The 23,137-nt window shown below is 35.4% G+C and overlaps 3 protein-coding genes across 3 annotated transcripts in view; all 3 read right to left on the bottom strand.

The window, feature by feature from the left end:
* Nucleotides 1–11,707, bottom strand: part of LOC138178761 (15-hydroxyprostaglandin dehydrogenase [NAD(+)]-like) — a 154,549-nt gene extending 142,842 nt beyond the window's left edge. The window contains exon 1 of the mRNA XM_069110979.1: nt 11,696–11,707. The gene's annotated coding sequence lies outside the window, so the exon portion shown is untranslated. The remainder of the gene's footprint in view (nt 1–11,695) is intronic.
* The window catches only part of LOC138178765 (alcohol dehydrogenase 2), a 319,787-nt gene that overhangs the window by 138,023 nt on the left and 158,627 nt on the right, over nt 1–23,137 (bottom strand). The window lies entirely within an intron of this gene.
* Fas2 (neural cell adhesion molecule fasciclin 2) overlaps nt 1–23,137 on the bottom strand; it is a 171,771-nt gene that overhangs the window by 55,151 nt on the left and 93,483 nt on the right. The window lies entirely within an intron of this gene.

Here is a 23,137-nt window from a genome sequence, read left to right as displayed (position 1 = left end):
ATTGTTTGTAGCGAAGAAGGTTAAAGTTGATTGAAGTCTCTCAGGGTGCAATTGCGGTAGAATATTATATCACAATATTATATTTATATATACATATAATATTTGTGATTGTGACCATGGGGAAATAACTGGAGATTGTGATCGGATATAGAAAAAGATGAGACATGGAGATTAGAATGTGAAAAGGAATGTCGGTAGATCTTGAAAAATTGAAATCAGAGAAAATTGATTTTGATCTTGAAGATGTCCTTAAGATTTTGTGACAGGAGAATTTTAGAAATTTGGGTTATATAATTTTGTAGCTTAAAGAATGCATCATTCCTGCAGATTATTAGTTCAACTATGGGAAAGTAATAAAAATTTCTAAATAAACTACGAATGTACAGGAACATGATTTAAAAAAATAGGCTATTAACTGACGATTTTTGTTGGATTTCTGCAACCATGACAAAAGATAGGTGGAATAAAATTCTTGGAAAGCATCACAGTTGCTTATTAAAAAAAAAAAAAAAAAAATTGGAATATTGCAGCAGTTTATAACCGTGTCTATGGGAAAGTAATTGATTCTACTTTATTGGTAATTAGGGCATAAAACGATTCTGGAAAAAAATTTTGTTGGAGAGAAAATAACTGGAACAGAAGTAACAAAAATATAAACGGGTTACGATCGAATTAGTAATGGTTGCGGTCACGAAACGTTGGCAACAGTTACGGTTCTGAAAAAAAAACCAAACCCAGACCAAAAGCAGAACGATTATTACAGGCTGCTATTGTGAAAGATAAGCAACGAGTATAATCTTGGTAATAACGTGAAACCGCAACCATGACAGATAAAATATTAATAGGTATCGTAAAACTAGTTTTTATATGTGTGAATAAAAAGTTGCCTGCATAGGAAACGAATCAATCTGAAAATTCCTAATTTTAACTCATCTTTAAACCTTATGATTGTCAGTTTGCTCGAATAATATACATTAATATAATTATTTATTATTTATAATAAAATTGACTTTTTCTCTCAATACGCTTCTTTCGATTATTTTGTAAATTTAGAAGATGTGTTCGATTTATTTCATCGATAGAATTTTTCTATCTCGAATGAACTATTAACGGAAACGGGAAGTTTAAAAGCGTCGGAAAGAACAATTTCATCAAACCAAGAAATATATTCTATTTAAAATGCAACAAAGAAACAATTTTCTCGGGAAAAATTTCAATTAAAATCTTTGAAAACAGTCGAAAAAAACGTTCGAACGTTTTCATTCATTTCGATTTCATACTCTTTGCTCGTAATAAAATATACATTTGCACTTTAGATATTGCGTTTGTTATATACGTTTTCTGAATGCAAACTGTGATTTCATCCTTCTTATCTTATCAAAGAGAAATCAAATATCGTAACATATCGTAAAGCAAATTTGATTCACGTGCCTATAGTAAATTCGAACAAGTAAGTCGACCGTTTCCAATCGGGCTGCAAATTTTATGATAGTCGTTTTAATCTGCTGTACCTGACTACCTTGATCCTTATCGCCAGTTCCTTAGATAAGATACGTCTCCTTTTATCTCTATCGTAAAACTCACGCGCAAACATACATGTAAATACAAAAACATTTTGTTTATATAATACTCAATTATTTGTTTCTAAATCAATTTATTATTTTGTCATTTGTGTGTTGTTTATATTATTTTATGCTGCGGAGTAAAATATTCGCAAACCTGTGGTAGCACTCAAAGTAAACACGTTGTTAAAATTATTTACATAGAATAAAAGATAAAATAGCATAAAATTTCTATAACAAAAATTTCAGTTAAATTCTCAAAAGTATTTCTACCTGTTTATGTGTTTGTCACTGTGTGTACTGTATATACGTTTATTCAATACAATTTCATAAAAATTACCAAACTTGAGAAATCCTCCTACTCGAAGAGAGTCGAAGGATTTAAAAAAAAAAAAGGAACAACGGAAATTTTGTATTTAATATCAAAAATCACTGCAAATCCAAATATACACTCTTTTTTTTATTCTCTATACATTCGATATTCAATTTTTCATAGATACTGAAGGTTCTCTTATCGAATGTAATTTCACGCCTATTAAATTATTAAATTGGCAAAAATCAAATCCGATCTGGATCCCCTAAAGTCAGATATTCCGTACGCATATAGCTCTAATCGATCTGCATCTTATTCCCTGCTCTATGTAAGAAATTCCCTTTGCATCGATCAGTAAATGCCTCAAAGGAATATTTCTTACAACGTTCCAACTTCCAATTTCTCATATACATAACTGCGAATATTCGCTTATCGAATACAATTTCACGCCGATTAAATTACCAAATTGGTAAAAATCAGATTCGAGACTCTATAACTTACGCTCGATCCTCTAAACTCGAATTTATTACATACATCCATTTCCAATCGATTTTTATCCTCTTTTCTCTTGCATGCAAGAAATTTCCCTCGACATAGTTATGGGAATAGCCTGAAAGGAATGTTTCTTAAAATATCATTCCTTCCAATTTCTTATACATTTTTCAATACTTTCTTATAGAATTGGAACGGCAATTGAAGTATCAAATTAAAATCAGATTGAAAATCCAATCTCTTAATATTACTCATTAAATACCTTACATTTTCAATCAGTTTCTATTTTCTTGTCTTCTTCGTTCGAGAAAACCACCTCAAAGCGACCAATCATCATCTCCATCGTCAAACGTATCCCACACGTCGCACACTCTCACACGCATGAACATGCCAAAGCATCTCAGTTCTTTTCAAGTAGAGCGAGACGCTGATGGCGTAGCGAGGGATCCAGAACTCTTGAAATTACTACGAATCTGTACATGTGACGAACACCCGTTTCTAACATGATTCTAATATGATTTTCATTGGTTTGAAAGTATCGAGCATTTCAATGGATTTTAGAAACGTCTTTTCGAGAATTTTCAATATGTTTTGTCCAAGCAGTACACCGACGCACGAAGTATCTGAAAGGTAGCATCACGAAGAAAGTAACAGAAAGTCATACGAAGTATCACGAAGATTTTGAAACGATTGAATTATCATAAACACGTTCAATTTACCTTACTTCTCTTTATAATTTCTAATTCTGTTTAATACAGTCTATAGTTTGCAGTAAACGTTACAAAGATCGATGTCCAGACTTCCAAAGACTTTCGACATATCCAAAACTATTACAAGATCCAAGAGCTTCGAGAGGTATCTAAATTGCAAGACTAAAAATTCGACACAAATTTCAACATTACAGGACATGTATTACTCGAACAGCCTATGTCTCGTCATCATCGTCAAACCAAATACAACTGTGCGAAACTACAAAGGCCTGAAAAATATAATCTGGCAATTTAAGCCAACGACAAGTCTCTAAATCTTCTACCAGAAATCCAGTAAAACGGGGAAGTTGTTCCCCTAAAAACTCGATAGAGCTTCCGTTCTGCGGTACATAACGAGGTACACACAAAATCGGATCTGAATCAATGGGATACCATAAAGACACGTCCGGGGAAGCCTTATCTCTGCCTGTCTCCGAATGAAATCCCATAGGAGACGGTGAACACCGCCGATTACGCGGCTAAGTTTTGCAAGTGCACGCGGCGCACCCCAGCCTCTTCTTCTCCTCTTAGCTTTTTTATCGCGTCGCTTTATCACGATGCCTTAGCCGCAATTTTCCAGCGCATCGATAATGCTCAACTTCTTAGTCCTTCTTTCTCTTCCATCGTTTCGTGCCACGGTTCTAGCAGGTACAGTCTCTTGCCAGACTTCGATCGTATCGCCGTGTTATCAGAATTTATCGTCGGGCTCTGTTTGAAAAGATTCGGCTTCGTTTCTTCGTCGAGACGCTCCTGGATGAGATTCGATATTACGTCACGGTATAGCGACGGGCGAATTGTTCGGATCTCAAGTTTGGAACGGTTGGAAGTTTTTCAAGATTATGGACATTCGAATCATCTCTCTAATGTTATTAGTAGGTACATGCTTGTACGATTGGTAAACGTCTGCAGCGTAACGACGATCCTTGCGTTCGTCTTCGTGCTATAGCAACGGCAGAGTTAAGGAAAAAGTTTATCGAAGCAAGTAATCTATTGTAGATCTGGAAAATTATTTAAATTCAAATTTCAGTGTTCCGTCTCGATTGCAATTTTTTAATCGATTTTTTATTGGTGAGAAATATGCATAGGAGACTCGTGGGAAGAGCTAAGATGAAATTAAAAAATTTGCCTTGATTTAAGAATTTATTTAATTTAGTTTTATTATGAATTTTTAATTATGAATGTAATTAATAATTTATTAGAAATGTTATGGGGAAGTTTAGAAGAAAAGAATTTGCTCTAATTTAAATATTTGTTTCTATTGAGATATGTGTAATTTTGTGTGCTACACTAAATTAGACGTGTGGTAGTGACACACATATATGAGTATGCGCGTGTGGGAGTATGTGCGTGCACAGCGTCTCGTAAAACAGAAGAATGCAACTGTTCCGTTGGTAGTGTGGTAAAGAAGATGGTAAGACAAAGAGAGTGCTGAGACGCGTGCGAATGTGTATCGACGAATATCTTGTAAATCACATATTAAATAAATCTGAAACTAATTTTGATATCAATTCTAAGTGTAACGTAAGTGTTCCTATACATTTATTTCAGCGATTAAGATCCACAATTCTCAACCGTTTCATTTAGTTTTATTAAAGTGAAACATCGGAGGAAAATTTCTAGAGAGAGTCAGAATGAGAATAAAAGATTCTCCTGATTAAAAAACTTATTCGATTTAGTTTCATCAAGGTGTGAAGTGTACTGGTAGAAAATTTATGGGAAGGACGAGGATAAAAAAATTTCTCCTCCTTTTGAAGATTTATTTAATTTAGAAGTCTTATTTCAATGGAAATCATTCAATTAGCTTTTGGACGAATACATTTCTTAAAGGTTGTCGCAAAACGAAGTGGAAGTTGACTCGCGATTGAATACAGCTTCAAAGACATTTAAATTAACAGAACGGGACCATTGATAGAGTCGAAGCAGTTGTAAATGAAACATTCAATCAGCAGATTGCGAATAGCGGTATCCGTTTGCTTTGCAACTCAACTAAAGCTGTAACAGAGGTAGCGATAAGGAGAGTTCTCTGTTAGACAGGCCAGTTCAGTTGATCTTACTCGAAACTACTGAACTACTCTGCCACTTGGATGATCGTTTAGAAGTGTTTAGAAGTCTGGCCATGTCGGTGGTTTGACCGCAATTGATGGCCGATTTCTTACGATCATACGTTGGCACGCGGAGAACGAGCTTCCTTTTCGCTGGAAGATAATTAAAACGTGTAAGAACCAGGTTGTGCAAAAATTGAAGAAGAATTGAAAAAGAATTGAACAATCTAAATAAACTGATACAATCCATGTTTTTGAACTATTAAAGTACATTCTATACGTTTTTTAAATTTCTCGTAAATGAATGAACATTTATTTATTTATTTAGTTTGCTTATTACAATTAAAATATTAAATAACGACGCTGTGCATAAAAACAAAATTTGGAAAGATTATCCACTAATTCGTTTCAATGAACAATTCCGACTACTCGTCGCACGAAAAATTCAAACCTAGATGTATATTTTAAATAAATTACGATTTGAAAGATTACAAACTTCTTTATCGTTTCGCTGCAATAGAAAATCTCACTCGTTTATCGTATGGAAAATTCAATTGCCAGAGATATCTAACTCTTACAAGCAATACTAAATAAATTACAGTGCAATTTGCTACGAACGAATTACCGCATAAACAAGAATATCTTAAATCAGGAAAGAAGATAAAGGAAGTTTAAATGCCTTCGCGTGGCAAAGTGTGATCAATAACACCCTTACGATGAATAATTCGTCGACGATAGAGGCGGAAAGGCTTCAAATAAATCATGAACTGGAGAAACTTGTCGACGGTATAACTCGATTCAAATGATGAAAAGAAATGAGAACTCTCCCCTCTCTGCCGTTGGCAACAAATTTAAAAAGATCTTCTCCATTTCGATTCAATTATTTAAAACTCCTTCCTAAAGAGAACCAGTCTTTTCCATTCGGCAACGAGAACGCGAAAATAAATCTTCCGTCTTCGTGGTCAAAAATACACGAAACGGGTGTGTTCGTATGTTTGATCGTGAATGTTTTACGAAGCCACTGAACAAACCGATCACTGTAATAACATAACTTGTACCGGATCGTTTAGAAAGTTCGTAACTAAATTTCAAGAAGATTTTAAGGAAACGTATTTCTCTAAAATTGGTGAGCGTCTTTTCGATTTTATTGGGTTGTCCGAAATGTTTTTTTCGTTTTATAAGGAAACAATAGACGCACAATGTTTTTTGTTTTATATTAGTTTATTGAATTATGCAGCAACATAAAATTCAATAAAATAATATAAAACAGAAATTGTTGTTCATGTATTATCACCTTATGAAACGAAAGAAACTTTTCGAACAGCCTAATATAATGCAATATCATATTTTTGTGACCGTAAGTCAAGAAATAGAACAACAGAAGAATAGAATAGACAGAGGTATGTTTCGTTTATTATCAAAAAATTGAATCTTGAACAGGAAGTAGCGTTATCTAGCGAGTATCGTAAACGGTACTCTATACCTTGCGTATTTTATTTTATTACGTACATTTTTGTATCTTTGAATTTTCTATAAATGTATAAAAATTTGCAGTCTAGCGATGAATTCTACTTTCATTTGAATTGGGTTGTCAGTAAACGCATTGTATTCCAGGGCACGTGCATAATTCATGCAATCGAAGATTCAGGCGTTTAAAGAGTCTCTTGCAAATGCATTTGGAATCCGGACCAACGAGGCTACGGGGCCTTGAACGCGTTTTCCATTTCACCATCTGCCACCATTTGCGATGAACAACCGAGGAAACACAAGAATAGCGATTTCGTCGCTATTTGGTCGAAGACATTAAGTTTCGAAAGTTGTTCCTCGTTCAGAGGGTTAGAAGGGGTAAATATTTAGAAGTCAGCTCCTGGAATATTCTCTTTCTTGGATACATATGTACCTTATTTCGTTTCTTTGCTTCGAGATATTGGAAACTTTTCCTCTTTTCGATTTTTAGAATTTTTCTCGATGCGGATATTCCGTTTCTATACACACAGCGTTATGTACGTAACGTTTTAAGAACTTTGAGTGTTTGAATTTTACAGCGACGACGAATATAGGTCGGAATAATAAAATTTTGGAAGGAATAAACGCGTTGAAATATTCTAAATCGTTTTAAATGTTTGATTTACCATATATTTTTAAACATATTTTCCTTTCTTATTATTATAGAAGACTCTTAACTTTCTATAAAACATTTTACATATAAATGTTTGATTTACGAACAATTTCACTAATACTTTTACGAGCATAGTTCCGTAAATATTAGTAAAACTGTATATTATTAAACATACCAAGTAAATTTCATTTCATACCATGACGAAATTCGATTTCCATCGGAATAGTAATCTTCAACAAAGGACGATAAAATAATACAAATATTATTTTATCATTTAGTATTTCTAATTATTTTACTATTTAACGACAACGATATATATTTACCATTTTTCTTTTTTTTTCTGCTCCAAACAAAATTCGATCGGAATAACTATTTTCCAAAGAACAAGGGAATAATTCGAATGAGACCCATACTTTATCACATTCCAGAGATACGTAATCTATAATCGAAGTTTTTACTATGCACCGTAGCAACGCTACATTCAATTTCTCGGCTATATTCGATAACTAACAAGCCCGATCGAACATAACGCGGCGTTTCACTTCTGTGCAGCGCATTTCCCTGTTGTCGAAAGGGAAATTATAGAGGACTATGTACAATATATCCAATCTCTCGTGTTCTCCTCGTGGCTGCACGTTCCAAGCGTTGAAAACGTTGCTCAACGTCTGAGAATTTACGATATTTTCCACGAAACGCGAATCGAGATAAGAATGCAGGGTATTCCGGCCCTTCATCGTCATCCAATAGCTGTACGCGTTTCTATATTCTATTTTCCGAACGTAACATCGCTTTGCGAATTAAAACCGCTTTTCTTCTCTTTATTTCGCCGTCCAGGTGGCGGATTCATCGGATTGAAGGAATTCTTTCTTCCGGCAGACGTCCGACGAACGAACTGTCGTGGACACTAGAGGAAGGAAATAGAAGGAGCTGAAGGTCGCTCGTTTATTATATTGTCAGGATTCTTGTAGAAATTCTCCATGCAATTTTGTTTCGATCTTTCTCATTGCCCCTGCTTGGAAATATAAGAAGAATAATATTTGTTGTGTACTTTAGCAAGTTTTTTTATTGGTGGATCAGAGATTATTTGGTTTGCACAGTTTTGAACAGCAGGTACGTATGAAAATTATTAGATACATAACATATAGTTGTTATGTTATATGTTATTATTACGCATAATTGTATGTTATTATTATTTTTAGTAGGCACGATTGTATCTATTATTAATAGACTATGAATATTTGAAGAAATTCATATCTTTGTAAATATAATTTGCACAATCAAACTCAGATCTAAGACTTCTTTCATCTATTAAATATCGTAAAGGTTATTGTATTTTGAACATTTTATATATTTTTGTATAAAGTACGTACTCTGTGTTTTGTATGTTCGTCCCATAAATGCAGAAAAGCGCACAGTTTAATTGTTGGATGTAAGTAGACTGTGGATATTTTTGTATTTATGGGAAATCCAAGGATGCAAAAATGCAAAGAATGCAATAATAAGGAAGAATGTATGTCATGGGTATGGTAAAGTTAGAAGGAATTCAGAAAAATCGTTATTCGCTAAAAGACCATGTGCATGATTTATTTATCTGCCTTTTTCCTTTTTCAACTGAAAAATTCCAATCTTGTGCAAGGCAGAACGTGTTGAACAGATGTTTACTATCTGTTTTCACATCTCTGATGAAACCAGCCGCAATGCTAACAAAACGTCATAATACTTTTACAAAATGGCACGACTGAAGATGATATCAGCGTTTCAAGAAACGGTGCTGTGCGAGCTTAAAAATTCTTGTTTTCCTCTAGAACGCTTATCAGCGTTTCTTTCATCCCATTGTATCGCGTAAAAATCCTGATGCGTTGATGCGACTAAGAAGGAATTAAAAACTGCAAACAAAACGAGATTTCGCGATAACCACACTGATGCAAATTGTTGAAATGTTTGCCATTTTTACACCTATTTGTTGGATTAATGTCGTAACAATACGAAGAAATCGTAAAAATTAAATAAAAGATGGAACACTTTCAATTCTCTTCCTCTTTTAAATTTACATTAAAGTTTAACATCTATTGAGCAAGAAAAGAAATCGTAAAAATTAAGCACGAAATGCAGAAATTCCAATCCTTTTCTTCTTTCTTAGTTTGGGGTTAGGATGTTTGTCAGAGAAATTTTTAAACTTGAAAAATTAAGCGAAAGTATTTCAATCGTGATTAGATGTACCATGTAATTTAATGTTTCCTTTCTCGTGTTTCCGATACAAAATTAAAATTCACATGGTTGTACATAAATATCTTTGAAAGCTAAAACGAACGAGAATACAAGGCACAGGAATACATATATCGAACTGAGAAAAATGAAACGTTTTAAAGTATACTCCTTGCAAGTTCTCGATCGAAATTGAAATTCCGTGCGAGGAATAACTTCTGAAAAACTCTTGAAAGCTGGAGGAATAAATAAGATTTTAAACGTAGAGAAAAGTCAAGTCGCTTGGAAATATTTCAAATGACGTCAAACTTTTCTGTTCGTCGATCCCGGTTCGATCGTTTCGTTAACCGATCTCAAGCAAAATTAAAAATTCCAAGAATTAACTGACTTAACATACTTCGACAAAATTCCAAGGGTTAACGTTCTGAGAACGAATGGATTTTAAAGATATCAACTTTTACTACTATGTGTCCCTACGAACTATGAACGCGTACTTATTTACGAACCACCGTGTGGTGCCATCAAAAAACAGCCAGACGATCCATATTTCTCCGAGCTGTGTCTAAGCTTCTTGCAAATTTACTGAAAATTCCTGTTCCTTTCGCGGTGGAAGGGGAACGAGCCCGATCCGTGCATCAATCATTCGCCTTTCTCTCGTTCGCTTTTCACCTCGAGCACGCGCGTGCCTGCGCACCGGATAACGTGTTCAGGGAAAGCTTTGAAGACCAGTTCTGGGATACACACAGTCCGCGTCTACAAAATATGAAAAAAAGATAACCCTTCGGAAAGCACAGACTGCCGATATCAGCTGCAACGTTTCTCAATGTTATCTCTGGAAACGTTGTTGGAGCACATCCGTGACTCTAAAGGTAGACGTTGCAAAGAGAGGCTCCGTTGATTTCAATCGGATCCTTTTACAGTGAATCTGCAGCGAAAATTAACTGATTTTTATTCCGTTTATTTTTCGTTTATGAAGGAACTTGCTGTTTCAGTTTGTTCTTTCATCGCAGAGATGCAGCATGATGTATTTTTAGTTTGACTATTTCTCATATAATTTTTTACACGGCGGAAATTACAAGGATGCATTTCGTACTAATTCTTGATGGTATTAATTTTTAGACACACGTATATCGTAACTGATACGAACCAGTGAAAGACCAAGCTGATGAATTCCATCGAGGTTAATTGATACTTGAAATGTTGCACATTGTATTTTGATACTAAAATTAAGAAATTTGTAGAGGACCAAGTATATTAGTAGAATAAGTCAGTCACGTATCCTACGATCTTTATTTTTGAACTTCTTCGTCCTTTACGTATCAAATATTTTTCTGTGCTCCGCTTTTGACTTAAAGTTATATCCCTTGTTTATTTGTATCTTAGCTTGTCTGCATGAGTCGAGATAATGAAAATAGGTAGAATTTTTGGGGTAACGATGAATATAAATTTTAGGAGACTAAAGATAGCTGATGCTAAGTTTTTTCCAAGCTTTACGAGGGAAATATATCGCGCTTAACTCCTATAAAACACGTCTGTCGCCGAAATATGTCGACCTTGCAAATTTTATAACAGACCATGTTTTAACAAGATATCGCCGAAAATTTATCTCAGAAAATCTTATTAATGAAATTTATAAAACCAGAAAGGATTGACACACACAAACTCCTCCGATGTTTTCTTTTCCTTTTCCCTCTTTCATTCGCTCTGTCTCGAAATCCTGTTTCGAAAGATCAAGCTTTGAGGGAATTTTCCAATGAACGAGAAACAATTGTCTGTCATTCGTCCGCGATCCAGCCAAGGAAATTACGCCGCGAGAATAAACAAAATAAACACGAATCACAGCGAAACAAAAGGAAAACGGGCGACCTAGAAACGTATGAAAAATTCAAAAGGTGTCGCATAGAGTAAGATGGACGTGTCGCGCATCGATTGTAGCTGCGCGCGTAATTGCACGGAGAGGTTGCAGTAACTCGATGATTAATAGAGGGGACCCCATGTACCCAGAGAAAATATCGGCTTAACGCGATGCAGTTGGGAAGTTACAGCGTCGCCGGTAATTAGTCGAAGAATGTAGATATTTTACTCACACTGCAAGGAACCTTGGACAATTTTTATGAAGATCGAGTTGATGAAGATTAATGTGAGAGAAAAATACGCGACATTTCGGAGGTAAAATATGCGGGTGAATCTTCTATGAATTAGTGAAAGTCTTAAGATTCTTTTGCATAATTAAAGTAATTATACACTGCGTTATATACTACATATTAGTGATATTTTATAAATGTCTTAAAGACGTATATAATTATTCATTTATTAATTATGAATGTGAATAGACATTTTTTTAGTGGCTTAGAAATAACGTTATAAGTAATAAGCTAAAACTAGATGAAAAACTAAATTAGTTTTAGTTGCATATTATTATAGGAAAAAGAAATTCATTTTCCCATTGAAGGATAGAGCAGAAATCTCTACCCGATTTCCTATTTGCAATAGGATAGGAATTTCTTAAGGAATTTCATCTCGTTACCTGAATTGTATTAACTTATTAATTATAAATTTATATACAAAAATATACAAAATATACAAAATTTGAATTTAGGTAGAAAATTATTTTATATCAAATAAATCAACAAAATAAAATAAAAGAGTAAATGGATATTTCATATACGTTTGATACTCCACAGTAAAAGAATCCTCGCTTCTGATCGATCTTTTTCAATTTCAATTCGATAAGATCAAAACGAGATGTAGTGAAAATCTCAATGGCCACAAGCTAATGGCTAATTCCATCTATAGCGCCGCAACGTACGTCATCGTATCACCTTGCAAAGGCCACCGTTCGATTCATTCGACCGCAAACAGTTACAACCACGAACCATTCGCTCACAATCGATAGCTCTCTCTGGCAAAACGAATTCGAAAAGTACGTATCTCTGTGGCCTCGATCTTCTTCCTTTATGTTCGAGCCAACGAACACACTTTGTACGTCATAGACAGGGATAAATGGCGGTTAGAAATGTTTGTTCGAGATATTGAGAGGAATTTGACGCGGTATGAAAATGATTCCACCGCACGAACGTCGATATTCGTGCAACAGGTGTGTTAGCAAAGAGTCTTAGGATGGATGGGCAGACCTCAAGCATGACATGGTTTGAATGTGTGATGCATCAAATTGAAAAATTGTGTAGTAATTAATAAAATAAAAAAAAAGTAAAATTGTGTAGAAATATGTATAAGGAATTTTTTCTGCGGTTTTGCATGGTTTGAGAGAGAGAGAGGGAGAGATTAAAATGGGAGAATTTCAGTAGCTATGATTTATAGTGCATTGGAATTTGTAAGTAATAAAGTTGAATTATACTTGCATCTAAAAAGAGACTCATTTACTTGTTATTTATAAGAAACAAAGAAATAATAGAAGTACTAGAAATACCGAGCTCTATAATGGAACACGTCTCTGATAAATGACTCTTAATATTTGATACTAATTTTCTGACGATTATCTGTCTTCTGAAACGATGTTGTATTCTTTTATTCCATGACACAGTTGTGTTTTCATTCATTTAAATCACGCGCGCCTATAAAATAAAGCAGCTTACATACTTATATTTAAAATCAGTTTTCCCTAGCAGACGATTAATCTCTTTTACTGCGTATCGTTCTTCATTCATTTTTTACTACATTTACCTTTACTTGTTTCGAACTTACGGTATCTAAACCAGATGTTATGTAACAAGCACACTCAAGTGTGAAAGCATAATCAATGTGTTTGATTCGATTGTAAAAGATTCCAAAATTTCTTGCTTACTTTTAAAAACCGAAAAGCTTATTAATTGTTCGATAAAATACTAAAGAGCTAGACTTGAACAATCACCTATGGCACACACTTTCGAAGAACAGGATAGTTAAAACCACTCGCCGATCGATTCTTCTTTCAAAAATAACGAAATAATTAAAAAGTCAATATTCTAAGATCTCGTACAAGCATCCAATTTTCATTCAACCTCTCTCTGTCGTTCTTATAAAAATATTCGATTTATATTTTTTAAAGCCGACTATTTGTTGCAATCAAAAAAATTTCGAACAAAATTTCAAAAATCATTTTTCGTCCGTTTCAAGCGTCTCTTCATCCGCCCGCACTTTCAAGCTTCCAGTAAACTCTGAACCAAAGGAAAATACAAAGAAACACCAAAAATTCCTTGGAATCTCTTTGAAAGCTCTTGCTCCGTAGGAGAACCGCGAAGAAGACAATAGAACGGATAAAGGGATTTGCAGGCAAAAATTTCGAGGGTTCCATCTGCGACACCTGCTTTACTAAAGGGACAGCGAACGGTTACGAGGTTCGAGGCAAGGACGATATCCGGCAATTTCGGTAAAAGGGTTCGGTTATATAGAAGGACCGCACACCTGGTGACGCTGGCGTGCCTCGACTAAAAGCTATTTTCCCGTAATTCACCGGGCCGTCTCTCTCCCCAGCGTCGAGATACGCGACGATCGTACACGCCACCAGGCTGTTTCCATCAATTTTCCGGGCAACGTTGCTGCGCCGGGTCCGTGGCAGTCCCGTTTCGCGGCAATAAGTCGTAACTCAGGCGATTCTGAGCGCGAGGAACCAGGAGGACGACCCAGGAGAGCTGGTGCGCGTTTACGACAGGGAGGACCAGCACCCAGTTTCTCGATGAATATTAAATTGCCAAGCAAGTTCTGCCCGTTGGCAGAATTTCGCAGAGCAATAAGGGGAGATCTTATTGCGTTTGAAGTGGTTTGAGGTGGTGTGAGATGGTTTGGCGTGCGTGCAAGTTGGCGAGAACAGAAACTAGGGAACCTCTGTTGATTTATGGCGATTAACTTTTTTGTTTCCGATTGTTATAATATCGGCGGAGGTTATTTGGGCAAACATACGGGAGATTCTCTAGAGGTATACGATTTTCTTGGTGAGTATTTCTTCGTTGAAGAAATTACGAAGGTTGATAAAATTCGGTGGAATGATAAAGAGACGTTCGAGTGACTTGAATCGGGCAAAGCGAATTGAAGATGTGAAATTTCTGTTGATTTATGGACGTTAAGCTTTCCGTTTGATACCGTTGGGGATTAGGTTGAAGCTAATTTCTATAGACAGAAACAGATTTCTTTGAAATAATCTATAACGATGATGGAGGAAAAACAATTTTAAAAACTTGGAACCTACATTTAGAATATTTTATGGAACTTTGAATTCTTCAACTCTGCTGTATTATACATTTTGAAAAAATCATTAATAGAAACGTTAGATCTTTAATGCGCGTCTCACCTGTATAGTAAAGTAATCGCTAGAATAATTCTAAAGCCAGTTACATACCTGAAACAAAAATAAAAGAGATTTGTTAATCAACGGTGAAAAGCCTTACGAAACTTTTATAAAATTATGCTACTGCATCGTTCATTGTTTCATGAGTTGTTTCGACTCTTTTAAACCTTTCAGGATTATTAATACATCGTTTAAAACAGTGTAATGGCTAGTTGAAATGGAACGCGCAACGTGCAAACAGAATAGCAATCGTAAAAGGTCAACATACACGTAATTAAAGCCACGCTTTGTTATCTCATACGCTGCATGGAATACGTAATTTCCATCATTAGGAACACGTTAATTTCTAAATGATATAGCTAGTACACGATACAAAAAGTGTTCATTAACGCTTTGAACAGCGAATAGGGTTAGCGAACTTTATTAGTGCGGATGCGGCGTAAAACGAGGGTCGCAATGACTTCCTCGTTCTCACTGATCGCCTTCTTCCCAAGCGAACTGGCCAATTTTCACACGAACGTCAAATTTTTCGTAGAAGAAGCTCCAATTCAATTTCTCTGTCTTTCTTTTTTTCATCTTTAAACGGAATTTCAATTAATCTCGTTGACGACATCTTTTTACACAATTCTTATATTCTTCGATTAATATTTGTATTGTTGTCATTAAATAACAAGGCCAGTTATAATTTAAAAAATCGTTGGCTGATTATAAATTTAAAAAATCGTTGGCTGATTATAAATTTAAAAAATCTCACGAAATGTCGAATACAAATTCTTCAATCTGTTTCTTCATACGAAATTACAATTATCGATATTTTTAATAGCGAAATACTTTTGTTAATGTAAGCCAGTTTCTTTAAACCTTTTTATTTTATTCATACAAATAAATCAATTTGCAACACGTTAATCGTATTTCCGACAATCACGATATGAGTTTACAACTCTTCTTATTTCGAATCTGAAGAAAAAAAAATATAAAAAAGAACCTTCTTAACGTTAATTAGTCAAAATTTGCAGGAACCTCGAATGATTTGTGACACGAGCGAAAAATTGGGAATCATGATCTCTCCAAGGCGAAATTTAATCTTCGTTTAATACAAAAGCGGGCGACAAGAACCAACGAATTTGCTATCTGCTCCGACGCGAGCGGTAAAGCGAAATTAAGAGACAAAAAGCATAGACCTAATTAAAGTCTGAATCGCAAACGAGCGACGCGCGGTCTCCCTCAAGTGGGACACGTTCAGCGAAATGTTGGAAGCTGGAAGGCATCGCATTGTTTCGAGGCTTCGGCACTCTTGTCATTCATGAGAGTTTCCCGACTCTCGTCAACCATTTTTCTTTGCTCGGTCGACGAATACGATTTTCTTAATGAAATTCAATGGACTCGCGTAAGCTTCATTTGTTTAATTGCACTGACGAATTCAGCTGCGGTTTTATTTGACTTTTCTCCGCTTGTTTAATAGTTTTATTTCTGAGTTTTATTTCAGCTCTTTGACGTTCGATCATTCTTATATGCAATATTGTACCTACTTTGCAAGTTATTTAACATGTTTGCCATTACTTGCTATTGCACATACACACGTGACGTTTTAAGATCAATTTGAATTTATCATTAAACTGGAAGGTAAATGAATATTTATTATAATACATAAGACTATATGCTAGATTGTAATTATTATAATAAATTTACATATCTGTAATAACGATGTATAAAAAGAGAGCGCAGAAGTCTCAGATTTTCTTGGTTTCCTGCGAGCGTAAAAATTGATCGAGCGAATAAAATGTTTGAGTTCGAATATAAAAACGCTAAAGAGATCTTCATTTATGACTGGGATAAATCCACTCGTCTATCACGATAAAACTTTTTTGGATTATTCGAGCTCTGGAAAAACTTGGTCTGGAGTGGATACTTGGTCCGAAAGGTGTGAAAGGTGTAAAAGAAGAGTGTTTGGACTGAGTGCTTGAGATTATCGTGCGACTGAAGGGCGCATAGTCACCTGAAAAATAAAGAAAGGAAGAGCGTAGAAGCTCGAGAGAGTAAATGGTTGGGAAAAATACGCGAGTCAGTGAGCTAACAACCATGAGAGAGAATTAGAGTTGAAGATTCGAAGTGAATATCAGGCTTTTGACAGGAAGAAAAAGAACGAGAGAGAAAAGAAAATATGCGAGTTCGGTATATCTGTATAATATGTATATATCATTTATTTTTTTGTATTAGAAATTTTATTTTTTAATTAGAAAATATAATATATTTTCAATTCTAATAATCCATCCGTCAAAAACATTTCCATTTCTTCATTCCTTTCACCTCCCCCATTTGTCCCTTTCCATCGGCCTCGATTCTCAAAGTTATCCCCAATAACTCTGCCTAAATCCTCGAAATTAATCACAGCTGTACTACCATAATCCCATTCTCGGGAAAAGTAAAATTCAAGCAAGCACAGTACCCGAATGGCTCGGCCGTTAAGGGGCGTTCGTTTAAAACACATTAATACAAAGCTGATACTCCCTAACTCCTTACTTGGAGGGGGAGTATTAGGCTGCGAGTTCTAATCGACGAACAATAGCGAACTAACCGGCCATTTCGTAGCCTATTGTTAGCGATGAATGCAAAGAGGCTTGAACGGTAATTATCGCGAATCGCTTAATACCACCCTTGATAAAACACTAACGAAGTAGTAATAAATGTATCGTTGTTTGTGTAAAAGACTAAGGGTAAATGGATTAAAAAATAGAGGATCGATAAATAAAGAAATTGTTATCTTAAATAAGTAAGAAATTATTCAGAACTTTCAGAATCTAATTATCCGGATGACTCGCTTTTCTTAATTAACAAGTTCGAAACAAATGTACCTATTTTAATTTCTATGTCACGAGACAAAATGTTATGAAAATCTACTAATATTTCTCTTTCCATCTATTTAGGTTGTCCGAAAAGTTTCTTTCGTTTCATAAGATACTAGATGATAGATGAACAACAATTTTTGTTTTATATTATTTTATTGAATCAGGTGTGATCCATTTCGTCTATTATTGTGCGTCTATTATTTCCTTGTAAAACGAAAGAAACATTTTGCACAACCTAATACTATACCCGGAAATATCATATCTACGAATACGATACTCGTTGCAATAGCCAGACAGTTTATCTGCGATTAATTATAAACATACGACAACAGTCATAACGATATAAATTTGCACAAATGTCCGTATAATCGCTTTGTTTTACGTAACAAAATCTCTTGTATCCTGCCCGTGATTTCGTTTCGAAATTTTTTGTGATCTCATTAATTCCAAGCGAAACCCATTAGCTGCGTCGATACGTTGGCGAAGATAGCAGAGGGCGGTAGTCAAAGGACGACCCAGGTCCGTTTCAATGATGTCGAACGGACGTAAAAGTAAAACGCGAACTGCCCCCGAGAGGGATTCGATAGAACCAAAGGCTGACCGGGGAGTCTGCTCGACGATGCCTGCAGCACTGTTTTTTCCCTATGTTTGTCGGGTCGATGAGAGATCGTTGAGTCGGAGACACGTCGAGTTTTTTTCAATGGATGAGCTACGTGAAATTATTCTAAAATCGATTCTTTGTGGTTTGCACTGGTTATTTTGATGGAATTTCAAACTCTTTTACTACACAATTTACGCTCTCGTAGCTGTAATATTTACATATATCGTGAATATTTAAGAGTGGAGGAGAATTTAGCAGATTTTTTCATTTTTCATTATAGAATTATGTAAATCACGTGGTTTCCGATATTTCCTGGATTTATTAATGCGAATACTTTTAAAATATTTTTTCCGGAGTACGTGCTTCTTCCTCTTTGCAAACATTTTTTTAATTAACACAGGAATCAAATTAAAATATTATAAAAGCTTGTGCTATTCTTCCATTTTAAAAATGAACATTCTCCTAATGTAACTTTACACGGTTTAATGAACTGTACAACGCTGTTCTTCGCTATCCGTGGACAGACAGTCGATTCTAATTATAAATTGAAGAATTCTGATAACTGCATTGCCTGTTTCTAACAATAAATAAATTATTATATAAAATGGAATTTCCAATTTTTTTACAACACAATTTACGCTCTTGTAGCTGTAATATTCACATATATCGTGAATATTTAAGAGTGGAGGAGAATTTAGCAGGTTCTTTCAGTTTTCATTATAAAATTATGAAAATCACGTAGTTTTCGATATTTCCTGGATTTATTAATGCGAACACTTTTAAAATATTTTTTCCGGAGTACGTGCTTCTTCCTCTTTGCAAACATTCTCCTAATGTAACTGTACACGGTTTAATGAACTGTACAACACTTTTCTTCGCTATCCGTGGACAGACAGTCGATTTTAATTATAAATTGAAGAATTCTGATAGCTGCATTGTCTGTTTCTAAAAGTAAAAAAAAAAAAAAAAATATTATATAAATAAATAGAATCATTCGTCTAGTCTTAGTTACACACGAGTTTAATAAATTTTATTCGCGAGAAAAAAATTCCATATCCACCACAGTTTTGTTCGACCACAGTATTTGTCTTCTTGTACGATTCTTTCTCGTTTGCCAATACAGATAGACACAGAATTTATGTGACCAATGCTGGTTCCAGAACGGGAAATCGGTTAATGGAATGAGCTACGAGCGAATTCGAGCCACGACAATTGTGTCGATGCTGGTACAATATACGCTCGGTCTCGCAGTGACTGATTCTGTGACAGTGTTTGCGCGCATCGACCGATAATTGTTAATCGCCAAGTGTCGGGAACGCATTAAATTGATTGCCGAATAAATGGATTATTTTGACCGATCCTCCGTGGACTCGCGTTATTGTATGAATGGTGATGGTATGGGTCAAATATTTTACAGTACTGAACGTTTTTTGATGTCCAGTTTAACAATCGCGTAGTTTGGCTTTAATGAAAGTTTTGTGAACTTATGAACAAATTAAAAGGAAGAAATTATTCGGAAAATTTATTACGTTTGTTGCAAAATCGCGCGGTTCGACTTTAACGAGATCTTTGCGAAATTATGAAAAAAAAAAAAGAAATATTAAAGAATTAAATTATCCTTAAGGATTTCGATAACGATAGATTTTAAACAGCTTATTCGTCATTTTTACTCAATAGAATATCTTTCGCTTTTGTTATAATAACACTTTTTAATCCTCCTATTCGTTACATTATCTTAATTATGTGTTCGTTATATTTGTTGCTACTACTAACATCGGTATAATGATTTACCGCATGGGAAATTTTTAATCACGAAATGGGAACTCTTGTTGCGTTACTCTTTGCATTATCGTTAGCAAATTGATTAAAAGCACGTGCATAAAACAGAAGCCGCTTTACAGTAAATACGGACGTCATCAAAGAAACCAACTGCCGAAAAAAGGTTGCAAATAAAGCGACCAAACCTCTTTCAATATTTATACGCTTTGAAAGCTCCGACGTTGACAAAAAACTATCCGATAAACTATTAACAAGTCTACGAGATACACCTGCAGCCTGTTTACTGGTTTCCCATTATCGGCGTTTCTCCATAGCCCAACCTCCGCAGAATACCAAATAAAGTAAACTTAATTAGGCGGATATTAAATGAATTATTAGATAAATACGATCGACTACCCAGGTGTTCCTCTTTTATCGGTGAAACTCTGTTTCAGTTTTTTAGATTTTCAAGTTTCGTTTAAATTCTATTTTCACAAATTCACAATTGCTCTCTCTCTCTCTCTCTCTCTCTCTCTCTTCAATTTCGTTCAAATTTTGCTTTCAAAGATTTATAATCATCTAAGACCGATTTTACAAGTAGCTTTCATCGCGAAGCATTCACGCGATGATTTTCATGAGACGCAGAAACCAACCTGAATTGTCAAATTTTTAGCTTCTTTCTCCTTTCTTTTCTGTTTGCCTCCTTTTCGCTTTTCACATTTTCTTTCCTTCTGTTTCCTTTGTTTCTTTCTGCTTCTTTGATTTTGATCGTCAGTCGCAATTTTTCTTCCCAGGCAATTATCAAGCGTTTCGAGGCTTTATGCACGTACCGAAAGCAATCGGCGAGCGAGCTTTTTTCCAATCGTCGCCGACGTTCCGTTCTCGTTTTTGTTCGCCTTCGATTGCCATCGATTCGGCTGCGATTTCGTTTCGACGACGAGAACGACAATAGGAAGAGAGCTCGCTACCTATTTCCCATTCTCGGCCACATCGCATAGAGGCCACTGTTTCTAATTGTTAATTACAAAGACCGTTCCGCTGTACGTTTCATTCATTGTTGGTTAAATGTTTCTCGGTATCGAATTGATTGAACGAAGACGAGTAATTTGTTTACGTACTTTTATTTCCACTTGTGTCCGATCTACAGATTCATCTTCCTTATTTTTCATTTCAGTTTTAAATTGAAATAAAATGTCTACTAATATATCATTCCATATATCTTGGAATATTAGAAAAAATGTTTCTTTATTATGTATTACCTTCTAATGGATTATTTTATTCTTTTAAAAAATGATCAGCTTCTCTAACGTTAATCCTTTGCCCCGTATCATATGTTTCAAATAGTTAATACACGAATAAATTAATAACTATTTTTACTCTATTCGTAAAAATATTATCATCCGAAAGAAAGAAAAATCAAATAGCAAACAACCCTACTTATACCTTCTACTTAATATAAGCTCAAATAAACAGCTCAAACATCGACCGAAATAATATAAATAACATAAATTCTAATAAATCTAACCAATATCAGTTCAACTCTAAATAACACACTCGCAAAATTCTAAATAATATTAACTGATTCACCCACCAAACCCATTCGTCTCAAGAATCTCACACTCCAGTCCTTCCTCAACCTCACAATCTCGTCTCGCAACGAAACGAACATCTCACGTACTGAAATACTCCGGGTATTATTTGTATTCACGGGGAAAATGATGTTCTCCGTTTCATCGACCCCAGTCGCCACCGTCCTAGAATCGACTACTCCGACACGTTGAAATTCCCATCACGCTCGTCGGTCTACACAGATCGCATTAATGACAACGCCGCCGATGAAAGGCAGATAAAGAGAAAATCAGAGAGAGAGAGAGAGAGAGAGAGAGAGAGAGAGAGAGAGAGAGAGAGAGAGAGAGAATCTAAAGCTCGACAAGGAGAAGAAGAACAGAGTCGTATAACCCAGGGGTTGTAGGTGAAGGTAGAGAGAGAATAGGGTGACGAGGGTTCGGTTCTTGCACTCGTGTTCGCGAAAATCGAATTTGATATTTCCGCTCTCCCATTGACAGCACGTGCTCGGTCGCGCGCACGAGAAATATCCTCGGGATGGAAAACGAAGGATTTCTTATCTGAATTCCAGTTCCGCGAGTCAACGTCCCCGCGGGGACAGAAAAGAAGAAGCAGGGAATGCGAAAAGGCGAAAGCGGAACTCTCCCGGGGGCGGAGGAAGTTGTCGGAGGCCTCGCGTCTGAATTATTTAAGTCGCGGCCCGGTTTTCGTCGACCTCTTCTTCCTCTTCAAACCCCTAGAAACGAAGGAAATTTCATTTCATCGCCGAACCTGCCACCTTGGACTATGCCGAGTCTTCGTGAAGTGTTAGTTAATTGACTGACGCTTCTTGAGATGTGTATGAATTGGCTCGAGGAGGATTGCGAGGAATGAAGAAAGTTTGACAATTTTGCGCGCTTTTTCAAGCCCCTTAACACATTGACGCCCGTTGTCACGTAAACGCGACAATTTTCTTTCTAATTTAATCGACATTTACGCGCGGGACAGGTAACTCGTTGTAACGTTATATAGCCTTGTATTGCAGCGAAACGATTTACAAACGCACTGGAAAGGCCGGAAATTCGCGAGTGCATTGAAAGTGAATGGCCAGAGAATGACTATAATTCCGATTTCTATAAATGGAGAGGAATACACAAATAAATTCGTATAATACGATTTAAGATCCAAAAACGACGATCTATTCAATGGGATTTTCTCAAAAAGTGTATCATAATTATACGACGATAGATTAATATCAGATCAATCAGGTCAGATGTTTCTATTAGCAAATTTGTAGAAAAGATTCCAATAGTAAACGTAAATAATAATTATTAATTATAATTTCCACTAAAACACTTCGGTATATTAAAACGAATTGAATAAATAATTCGAGGTAAGTCTAAAAGGAAATCCTTCGTAAAATTTGTTATCAATTAAAATTTGTTTACCCATCCTTTATAAATATACGTACTTCGTAAAATATGATGCAAAATTGAATATCCACTATTACAAAATCTCACGATACGTATACACTACGAACAATTTAACCAATTCTCTCATGCGTTCTAATGCTCGAAATCTGTTTCCAGTTTCTACACCGATAACCACCCAATCAATTACA

Source organism: Bombus flavifrons, chromosome 4 (assembly GCF_040668555.2).
Source record: "Bombus flavifrons isolate JBK064 chromosome 4, iyBomFlav1_principal, whole genome shotgun sequence".
Lineage (NCBI taxonomy): Eukaryota > Metazoa > Arthropoda > Insecta > Hymenoptera > Apidae > Bombus > Bombus flavifrons.
The sequence above is the reverse complement of the archived record's forward strand: the minus strand, read 5'-3'. Positions and strand labels throughout refer to the sequence as shown.